Source organism: Pteronotus mesoamericanus, unplaced genomic scaffold (genome assembly GCF_021234165.1).
Source record: "Pteronotus mesoamericanus isolate MK-2021 breed Mesoamerican mustached bat unplaced genomic scaffold, CSHL_Meso_final contig_123, whole genome shotgun sequence".
Taxonomy (NCBI): domain Eukaryota; kingdom Metazoa; phylum Chordata; class Mammalia; order Chiroptera; family Mormoopidae; genus Pteronotus; species Pteronotus mesoamericanus.
Window position 1 is genome coordinate 2,254,242 of NW_026555049.1, and position 10,560 is coordinate 2,264,801.

General features: G+C 44.1%; 1 long non-coding RNA gene across 2 annotated transcripts; it reads right to left on the minus strand.

Moving 5' to 3' along the window:
• Positions 1 to 3,270: 3,270 nt before the first annotated feature.
• On the minus strand, positions 3,271 to 10,233 carry LOC129081979 (uncharacterized). 2 transcript variants are annotated; one of them, XR_008530357.1, is made up of 3 exons: positions 10,179 to 10,233; positions 4,204 to 4,306; positions 3,271 to 3,557 (listed from the first exon to the last, which is right to left on the minus strand). It is a non-coding gene; the product is annotated as an uncharacterized LOC129081979 (long non-coding RNA). The 2 variants fall into 2 exon arrangements; XR_008530356.1 differs by having other exon boundaries at positions 9,827 to 10,185.
• Between the last annotated feature and the right edge of the window lie 327 nt (positions 10,234 to 10,560).

The following is a 10,560-nucleotide window of genomic DNA, read 5'->3' on the forward strand; positions in this document are numbered from 1 at the left end:
AGTCCGCCTCATGTGAAGGAAGAGTTCAAGCTACGTTTCAAAGTCCGGATCATGTCACACCAAAATGATGTGTTATTTCAGGGATATTCACAGTTATGTTTTATTCCTATACGCTGAACATTTTTATTTATTTACCCGCCTACCCCTTCCTTAATCATAAGCACTTCTTCAAGACAGAAGCTTTCCATGGTATTGTCACACCATACATTTCTAAGAGTAGATTGACTCAAGCCTGGGGCCACTTTTGGGGGCTCTGAGACTCTTCCAGCCTCCAGGATGGGCACTGCGATTGCCTGTCTGGCCGTCATGCAAGAGGAAGGGGGCTGCTCTCCCCAAGGCTGGCTGGTTGCAGGCTGACTGGGTCCCAACTGTGAGCCACCCACCAGCCACGCCATCTTGTTCTGCTGACATCACCGAAGCCCCTTCCACATCATGCTGTGGAAAAGGGAGAATTTCTCCGAGTGCCTGGAATGTACAGATGTGACCTCCATTAGCCAGGCTCACAACTAGCCGCTACCCTAATACCCAGCTCAGAGCACCTTATCACGATGGTAATACAGAAGGAGTGAGGAGTTATGTTTTATTCCTTGTAAAGCGGCAGAGAATCTGCACATACCCTGGGGTAGGGCTGGAGGCTGGGATATGGGGAGGAGGGAGAAAATGGTCACCAGTGAATGTTTGGCCCTTTTCCTGAGGCTTTGTTGTACCTCAGATGGAGTGACCTTAGGCATAAATCTTAGGAGGGGAAGCTTAGAAGTTGGTATGTTTGGCTCAAATCTGACATATTTCATTAGTGTCTTTCTAAGTGATTGGGCAAGTTTTGACTTTCTTGCCTCTTCCTCTTCGGCCTCGGCGACTCAGTGGGTGATCTGGGTGGAACACGGTGGCCCCTGCACTGCCAGGGCATCTGTAACGCAGCCCCAATCTGTCACCAGAAGCCCTAGACTTGCATTGTGTCTTTGCTATCGATTAGCTATGTGGCCAATGGAGCCAGCATTCCTTCAACTATTTACTGAAAACAATAACGTTGGTACAAAAATGAAATAAAACAGTTTATGTGGGAAAGCTGAAAACTTTTAAAATGCTCTTCAAATACTATTTATTTACAAACTTAATAAATGTCACTGTACTGGTGAAAACAAAAGAAAAAGTCTACGTCTTTCCTAGTGTAAGTTTACAGCCTAATTTTCTAAGATGCAAATTGTTTTCACACACAAAAAAAGTGAACATTCACTTTGTACCCAAGTAAAATCCGACCACAAATAGGGTCACTTGGTAGGCTGTACGCAGAGCAGAGAAGGGAGTTATGTTAAAGTGGTTTGATTCAGTATTTCCCATCTCACTAATTACAAATGCCATTCCAGAGACCGACACATGAATGCCCTGTGGCTGAAAAATCCCATAATGAAGAAGAGAACATGACTTCACTCGTCGCTTCCCTGCCTCTAATAGTTTTTCATCATTTCATTAAAAAATTAAAAAGAAAAATCTACCTCGTACTGCTCAGTACGTTGACTGCCTCCTCACCAGTCAAGACTGATTTCCAAACCCACTCCTCCCTCGTTTCCCCGCCCCCGGGCCCTGCCCCAGCGGCGGGCCTCCTGGAAGCGGGGGCTGCGGCTCCGGGCCGGCCGCTCGCACCAAGTCCCCGGGCTGCGCGCCAGGCCGCCGCCGGGGCGCCGGAAGGGGCTCCCGCGCCGGGCTGGGGCTCCAGCCGCCCGTCCCCAGCCCTCCCTGCCCCTCCCCCTTCCCTCCTAGGGCCCACAGCTGCGACAGAAATTAATGGGCCGGAGGCAGAGGTCACACCTCGCAGAGCAGTAAGCACTGCGCGGGCACTCCGTGGGGACGCGGGCACTCGCACCCTCTGGGGCCGCAGGGACGGCGCCCTCGCGGCGCCTGCGCACCCGGGCAGCCGCGGCCCCGCCCTCCTTTCGGGAGGGGCCCGCGCCCCAGCCTCGCCTCCGGCACGTGAGCGCCGCGGAGCCCCGAGGCAGAGAAGGGACCCGTTTGCTTCTGGAGCTGTTTTCCTCGGGAAAGCTAAATGCTGCTCTGTGAGTGTCTGTGACAATGAAAGTTCTGTTCAGACGGCAGGCGCTAATACCGAGGCCCCCAGGAAACACCCGGAGGGCCGAAGAGTCGCGGGAGCTCTTCCTGCTCCAGGAAGGTACCCCTCCCCCCCGCCCCCCCCCCCCCACACCCCCCGCCGTGGCTGCTGACAGGCCAGCGGGGAGTCACCTGGGGAATTCACCGAAGAAACGTAATTCCTAAAGCCGAGCGTGAGGAAACAGTTGGCCTCAGGCTACGGCAGACCTGGGGTCCAGTCCAGGCTTCAGCACTCAGTTAGCACAGGACCTTGGGAACACCCCATTGATGAAGTGGGGACGTGAAGTCTACCTTAGGGGCGGTCGAGAGGACTGAATGAACACTATACGTGAATAGTTGGTGCAAAATAGTCACTCCATAGATGCTAGTTGCGTTTCCTCCCCTCCCTCTGGCCTGATTATGAGGAACTATTTCTCTTTAGTTCTCCAATTTTTCCCAATAAAGATCTTTCACAAAGATAGCCCCTGATAAAAATTTAACCCAATAGCAAACTCAAGGTCTATCAAAAAGAAGGGGCTCAGAGGTCTGGCTAGTGTGGCTCACTTGGCTGGAGCGTCAGTCTGTAACCGGAGGGTTGCGGTTCGCTCCCCAGCAGGGTGTTCGCTTAGGCCGCGGATTCGGCGCGGTCTGAGCGCTTAGGATCCCTGGTCCAGGCGCTTACGGCACCCAGTCTGGGCAGGTATGGGAGGCAACCAGTTGATGCTTCTCTCTCCCATCCAAGTTTCTCTCTCTCCCTTCCTCTTTCTCTTTGAAAACAATGAATAACGTCCTCGGACGAGAATTAAAAAAAAGAAGTGTCTCAGGAGGGCTTTATGTGCCTCCCAAACTATCAGCTACTAATGAGCAATCCATCAAAGAAGCGTACTCCTTATACTATGCAAAGTGTCAGTAAAGCCCTACCCCTAAGGTACAATATATAGGAATTTTGGAATCTCCATTGCTCCATACCAACACCTATTTTTCTCCCATATTCTTTCACTTCCAAAAATTGCATTTACTGAATTTTATTCTTTTCTGCCTCAATTTGAGCCTAATCGTCCTCATACACAGCTGAATTTCATTAATGAAACAAATACTTCTAGTGGGTAATCTCTTATAAATTACTTAAGATAGAGCCTTTTTAAAATATCCTCGCTTTTTTTAATTTTTCAATTGTGTTAAAATATATATACCATTAAATTTACCATCTAAAACATACTTATACAGTTCATTGGCATTAAGTACATTCATATTGCCCTGGGCAGTGCAGCTCAGTTGGTTGGAGGGTCATCCACTAAGCAGAAAGGATGCGGGTTCAATTCCCCGTTGGGGTACATCCATACATAGGTTGTGGGTTCAGTTCCCGGTTGGGGCAGGTAGGAGAGGCAATGGATCAATGCTTCTCTCTTGCCTCTATGTTTCTCTTTCTCTCCTTTTCCATCCTTTCCCTTCTTTCTACAATCTGTGAGCATGTCCTTGGGCGAAGATTAAAAACAAAAAAATACATTCACATTATTGTGCAGCCATGAGTACGATACATCTCCAGAACTTTTTCATCTATCCAGACTGAAACTCTGTACCCATTAAACAATCAACCCCCATTTTCCCCTTTCTGCAACCCCTAGCAACCACCACTTTGTATTTATAAATTTGACTCCTCTAAGTATAACACAGAGTATTTGTCTTTTTGTGACTGGCATATTTTACTAAGCACAATGTCCTTAAGTTTTATCCATGTATGTATGCACCACATTTTATATATCCATTCACTTGTCAATAAGCTCCCACCTTTCAGATGTTGTGAATAATACTGCTACGAAGTTGGTTTACAAATATCTGTTTGAGACCCTGTTTTAAATTATTTTGGGTATATACCCAGAAGTGAGATTTACGGATCACACAAAATTCTATGTTTAACTTTTTGAAGAACTGCCATACTATTTCCATAGCAGCTCTACCATTTTACACCCATAGTCAGTGCACAGTGTTTCAAGTTCTCCACCTTCTCACCAGCACTTCTTTTCTTTTTTTTAAAGTAGCTATCCTAAGGGCTATGGTGTTTCTCCCATCTCCTCAAGCAGTAAGTAGGGAATAGATGCATGTTAACAGTTCATTTAATACCGTCATTTGTTCATTTCTCATTGCATGAAGAAACTTCTTACGGCCAACCGAAATCTGCTCTGGCTACAATTTCTCTCTAGTTTCTGTCTTCTCCAATATTCCCCTAATTCAGGAAATGTAAAATTAATTTGGACAATTAAAGGGTTTGCAGTGCACTCATAGAAAGCGTTTCACCCAGCTCATTTAGCCATGTCTCCTTCCATCAAAGTAAGTACAGGAGAAAGTATTTTCAGATCAGAAAAGGTGAAAGTCCCAAGACTCTGGGATAACAGCCAGGGAAAAGAGTAAAACAGCATTTGTATAGCAGACAAAGTTTTTAAAAGTCACTTTCACATTTAATCATCCTATATAAGGAAATTCTAGTGATGTTCCCATTTTCATATGTAAAAACTAAGACACAGTGAAGTAAAATAATTTATTCAAAGTCACACAGCTAGAAAATTCCAAGGTTAAGACCCAATTGCAGCCATTTCACTCCAAATCTTGTGGTTTTGGGGTTTTTATAAATAATTTTCATTAAATGCATTGGGATGACACTGGTTAATAAGACCATATAGGTTTCAAGTGTACATTTCTACAATACTAGATCGGTACATTGCACTGTGTGCACCCCACCTAAAGTCAAAGCATCTTCTGTCATATGTCAGGCCTCTCCAGCCCCAACCCTACCTCCCACATCCTTTTGACAACCACCACGTTACTGTCTGTGTCCACAAATTTCAGTTTTCTATCCCACATATGGCTGAAATCATATGGTTCTCAGCTTTTTCTGACCGACTTATTTCACTTAGTACAATATTCTCAAGGTCTGTCCATGTTGTCACAACCACACAAAACTACATAAGAACTACTAAGGTCTTCACTATGAAGCTGGAAAACTTTTAAGGATCTGTCTGTGGGTGGGGGGTAGATAATTTGCATTTGTTGTTAAAATAGAATGGTTCTCCAAAGGCGAGCAGTTTGCATAGAGCTCATTAATCACTAACTCTTCAGGCAACCAGACTTGCTCAACCCTGGACAGTACATGCTGATGGATGCAGAATTAGGCAAGACATAGGTGCTCAGGTATCTCTCGTCAGGGAACTTGCAGAAATACTTCTCAATAACCAAGAGTCTATCAGACCGTGGTTGTCTTTTTCACTGAACATGCTTCTTACAGGACTTCTTATTCACATGGCATCATATTCTCTGTTGATCGATCATGTGAACCCTCTTAGCCCCAGTGACCACACATCTTTCTCTTTTCAGAAAATATTTCCTCCCTTTTAACCTTTCCAGGAATCAGCCCTGGCTGGTGCAGCTCAGTGGATTGAGTGCCGGCCTGAGAACCAAAAGGTCACTGGTTCAATTCCCAGTCAGGGCACATACCTGGATTGCGGGCCAGGTCCCCAGTAGCGGGCGCATGAGAGGCAACAATGATGTTTCACACAATGATGTTTCTCCCCCCTCTTTCTCCTTCCCTTCCCCTCTCTCTAAAAATAAATAAATAAAATCTTAAAGAACATGGTGAACTTTGAAGAAGCTAACGTGGGCAAAGCATACAAAGTTTGTGTTGGGTACATAACGCCCCCTCCCACAATGACCTTCCTGCCTAGAATGGACAATGGACAAGTGGTTGAAAATTGCAGGGAGGCATCTGAAGGAGGACACTGAACTTTAAAAGACTTAAAATAGACATTTAAGACCTTTACTCATCACCTACTGTCCCTGAGGTCCACTTCCCACTTCTGCATCGCCGCACTTGTTTTGTCAATCTGCGCGGAAGTGTCAGGTGTCATTATCTGTCCCATTTATTCCGTTAGACTAAGGGAAGCAGCCCGGTCCTTTGTTTGGTTTGTAGCCCTGTGACTGTGTGCTTACATGGTTCCCTATACACAGAATACTCCTTATAAGCCACTGGTGTGCTCAGAAGTGGGCCCTTAAGCTGTCTTTCTCTAAAGAGGTCTCTAGAGCTCAGATACCCCATCGACCTCTGCAGCTCAGTCAGTGCTGGTCAGAACGGCCAAGAAATACAAAATTCTGACAATTCTGTAGCTCGTCTGCACATGTGCCTTCGCTTGTTATTTAATGCCCAATGGATGAATGAGCCTAGAATAACCTCTATCATTCTTTTCTTCAGAGAGATATCCGGTATCTAATAAGCCTGGTCCGTAGCATTGGAAGACCACCAAAGATAATCAGATTTGACTCAGCAGCACTGCTTATCTCAGACACCTCTGCCTAGGTGACCTCCCCCAGCCTCTCCCGGTCTGAGGTCAAGGACGCCACACTGTGTTTGCCTTAATTGGCTCCCTGTGCTATTCAGCACACTCTGTATTTTCAACAAATATACCGTAAATGCTACTCGTCTGGTGATGTTAACTCATCAACACAACCACCTTAAAGATCTGGGAGTTGAGCCAAGAGACTTTTGAAATTCACGGTAAGAATAGCTGGCACTTATGTAAGGTGATATAGAACACACAGAGCCAGAGCATGCACTATTCAAAGCACTAGGATTTACTCTGTGTGAAGCAACATGCTAAGTATTTTATTGTATCATCTCATATAATCCTCATAACAACCCCATGATAGGTATTCCAGCTCTACATACAAGGAAAATCAGATGCAGAGAAACCCAGCAATATTCATGTACTTTGTAACGACATCACACGGTCCCCATTTTGGGATACCACAGGTAGTGTTCAAGGCCAGCTCCCCAGCTCCCTAAGTCTGTAGGTGAAGTATGTAACTTTTCCAGTCTGAGCTTTCTTTTTCATAATGAGACTAACAATACTTAAAGTCCCTGGCGCTGCCACACGTCTTGCCTTCATGAATCATGGAACTCCTCTTTACGTGTTCTCTCTGCCTCAGTAACCTGGAGGTCCCCACATAGCTTCAACAGCGTCTGGAATTCCAACTCTGGGGTTGGGCAAGCTGAGCCCCCATCCAGCCTCTCCGTCTGATCTTAGACAGCAAGTCACCCAATCTTTCAGTTCCATCATTTGTCAAATACAAATATCAACACTGGTCCATCAATTTTAATGCTTAGCGTTAAACATAAAATAAAAGGAAAAGTATGGAAAGTCCCTGAAAGACTTCAAGTACTTCTCAAATTAAAAAAAAAAAGTAACAGTTTTAATTTGAGCATTTTTGCACAAAGTAATTGCTGTTGTTCAAAATATCGAAGTAAATGGAGAAACTGAGTTCAAGATAACGAGGTTAACACCCATTTATTCCTATTATGGTGCAGACAGAGTCTTGGACTGGAGCTTGAGAGCTCTGGGGGCTAACTCTAACTTAGCCGCAACTTTGGACAAACCACTGGGCTTCACCACAAAATAAAGATATATTTGCCTTCTCCAAGCTCAGTGACTTGGGTAGGGGCAAGATACAAAATGACTCAGGAAAGCTGAAACAAGAGAACCTCTAGGAGCCTGGCCACGTGACTCAGTCGGTTGGAGCGTAGACCCTCGCACCCAAGTTTGCAAGTTCAGCTCCCACACAGAGCCCATATCCTAAATACCTGGCTTGCAGGTTTGAGCCCATCAGAGCTTGTAAGAGAGGCAACCGATCGATGTTTCTCTCCCTTCCTCTTTCTCTAAAATCAATGAATATATCTTCTGGTAAGGATTAAAAGAATAACATCTAGGAAGTCAATTGTATGCATTTTTTAAAAAATATGATACCAGGTTTTTTTCTTCTCCATTTCCTTGTCACAATCTAAATGTTATCCAGATGTGAACACGAGGAGGCCTGTCTTTGTTTATGCTGTACCTTTTGACGTACACTTGGGCTTTTCTGTGCCTCAAAAAGTTTCAGTGCTGTTCTTCAAGACACAGGTCATAAAGGGGAAACAAGGTTAGGGGTGGGTACAATGATAGGAAAGAAAAGTCAAAGAGTGATAGCATGCTCCAGCATGGCTGCACCCTCTCATTCAGTACAGACAGAGCCAAGACAGCGAAAGGGTCCTTGACCCCAGACAAATGCCCTCAGCCATCACAGATCGCGGATGGCAAGCGGTGTGCGTGCGCACTGACACAGGCACACACACACACAGAGCTCCACGGAGAGCTGCAACTCCCAGCCCAGAAAGGATTTGTTGTTTCAATTAAACTCATGGAGATCTCTGCCACATGTTTGGGAAGAAAGGAAAAACCGAAACAAGACCAAATTACTTTGACTATCTCCTTGGGGGTTGATCTATATCAAATAAACCACCACTGGAACATCAGAGCTTTTACTTATGAAAAACAGAGGTAGGTGCAGAATTGCATCAATTGGTACTAAATGAAAGCCCTGGCAGCAGAAGGCAATGGATTTGGATGCACCCATTTAGGTCCTCTACTTATGTCTAAATCGCAGGGTGGGGAGCAGATCACAGCCTGGCAGAGCCTGGCCCACTCCTCATCTCCTCTGTGGTCCTCTCCCACTCGCTCACGGCCTCAGCTGCCCGGTTAAACAGATGGACAGACGGTAAAAGAACAAAGTGCTCAAGTGCAGCAGCTAAGTCCTGTTTCACACCCTGGCCCACCACTGTTGCCCCTGCTGGGACAGGGAGGCAGAGGATGGAGGGCTGGGTGCTGCTGCAGTTGATTCTGTACAAAACAATGGCATTTTCACTCACACCCCCTGAAGGGCTGGCCAGGCTGATTTACACATTGATAGTGTGTGATGCTTTGTATTCCAGAAAGATTTCATCCCTGGATGATAATAATCTTTGCATTGTTTTTTTTGAAAAGATCAATCCCTTTTACTCTAAAAACTCTTGAATAAAAATAAAATGCTTAAGCTCAGTATACACTGTGCCTATGTGAAATCATGTGATTTCTTAACCTCAGTCCTCAGATATTTTAAAGGGGACATCTTTGCTAACTTGCTTTGTGTGAGATCTTAATTCTCTCTAATTTTAGATTTCTGTGTTATTAACTGATATTATAAGACAGCACATTAAAGTCTGAACTACTTTTTAAAATTAAATAGTAAAATCTTAACCTAAACTAAATCAATGAGTATGTAGCATGTAGTATTTTTTGCATTCATTGCTCATAGTCATCAAAAGGATCTTGATTTAATTTCATTATCACAAAACTTGTTTCTGCCTTTCTAAATACTTTTTCTTTCCAAAACTATGTTTAAAAAACTCTACTTCTACACAGACTCTAAAAAAAGTCTATACTCCTTTCTTAAAATTAAAGTTGGACATTGTGAAAAATGCACATTAAACATAGACTGAGATGGCTCTTCTCTCTAAGACAGGCTCACAATGCAGCCTGAAAGACCACAAAATTTCCAAAAACAATAGCAACGAAAACCAAACTGTCTTTCATCTTCAGCAGCAACAAAAGCAATAACTTTCACCAAACCAACCCACACCAAGAATTAATATAACACAGAACATATCCACATTCAGACCATTATGGCTACATTAGCTCACCACATTTGTTTGAAAAACACACATAATTTGTTGTAGAGAGAAACTCTTATACCAAAAGAGGTTCTTTCAAATGCAAATTAACCCAAAGATATATTTTCCCTGTGTTTGGAAAACCACTACAACATATTAAAAAAACATACTTTGTGTGTGGAAAAAAATGGTGTACACCCACTTATTTGAGAAGCAATTAAATTCTCTGTAGATTACCTTAACAGTTGAGAAAAGTTAACTCCTGGCTCCATGAGTCCTTAAAACTTTATTAGCATTCACTGACCTAAGCAGTCTTCAGTTCCCAGGTAGCAAAGTTTCTTTTCTTCTCCACTGAAATGTTCATGTAGACACTGAAGGACAATGTATTAGTGAACTGATCAGAAAAGAATATTGTTTCCAATCTTATGGCAGAAAGAAAGAAAGAACGAGAGAGAGAGAAAAAAAAGAAGGGCAAAATGCAGTCTAATCAAGCATTCTTCCTGGTGGGGGAAAAAAAAAGTAAATCCAGTATTTTCCAGTATTCTGGAACGAGTTCAAACATAGCTTGACAAGCTAACGGAGAACTTACACTGAGCATGCTTAGCCCAGCACTGCTTGCATGAGACGCTCTTAATGAATATTACTTCCTTCCCACTGGCTAGTTCTCCTGGAAGTCCACACCCACTCCTCTTTCAGAAGTCAGGAATTTTGCTTCAGCCAAAGTCCAGAAAACATGCTTATGCAGAGACAAGGCCTCACCGATCCATAAACCTTTAGGTTGTGACCTGCAGGTCAGTTCGACAAATAGAACATACGGGTGAATTTTTTTTTTTTTGGCCCTTGGTTATGTTCCCAGCTTTGTGCCTGTTCTAAACGGCAGTTCCCCAGAGAAAAGAAAAATAGGCAGGCTTCTTTCTAAGGAACACCACATCCTAAAAGCAGTTTAACAGCCTTTCCTGATCAAGCTCCCA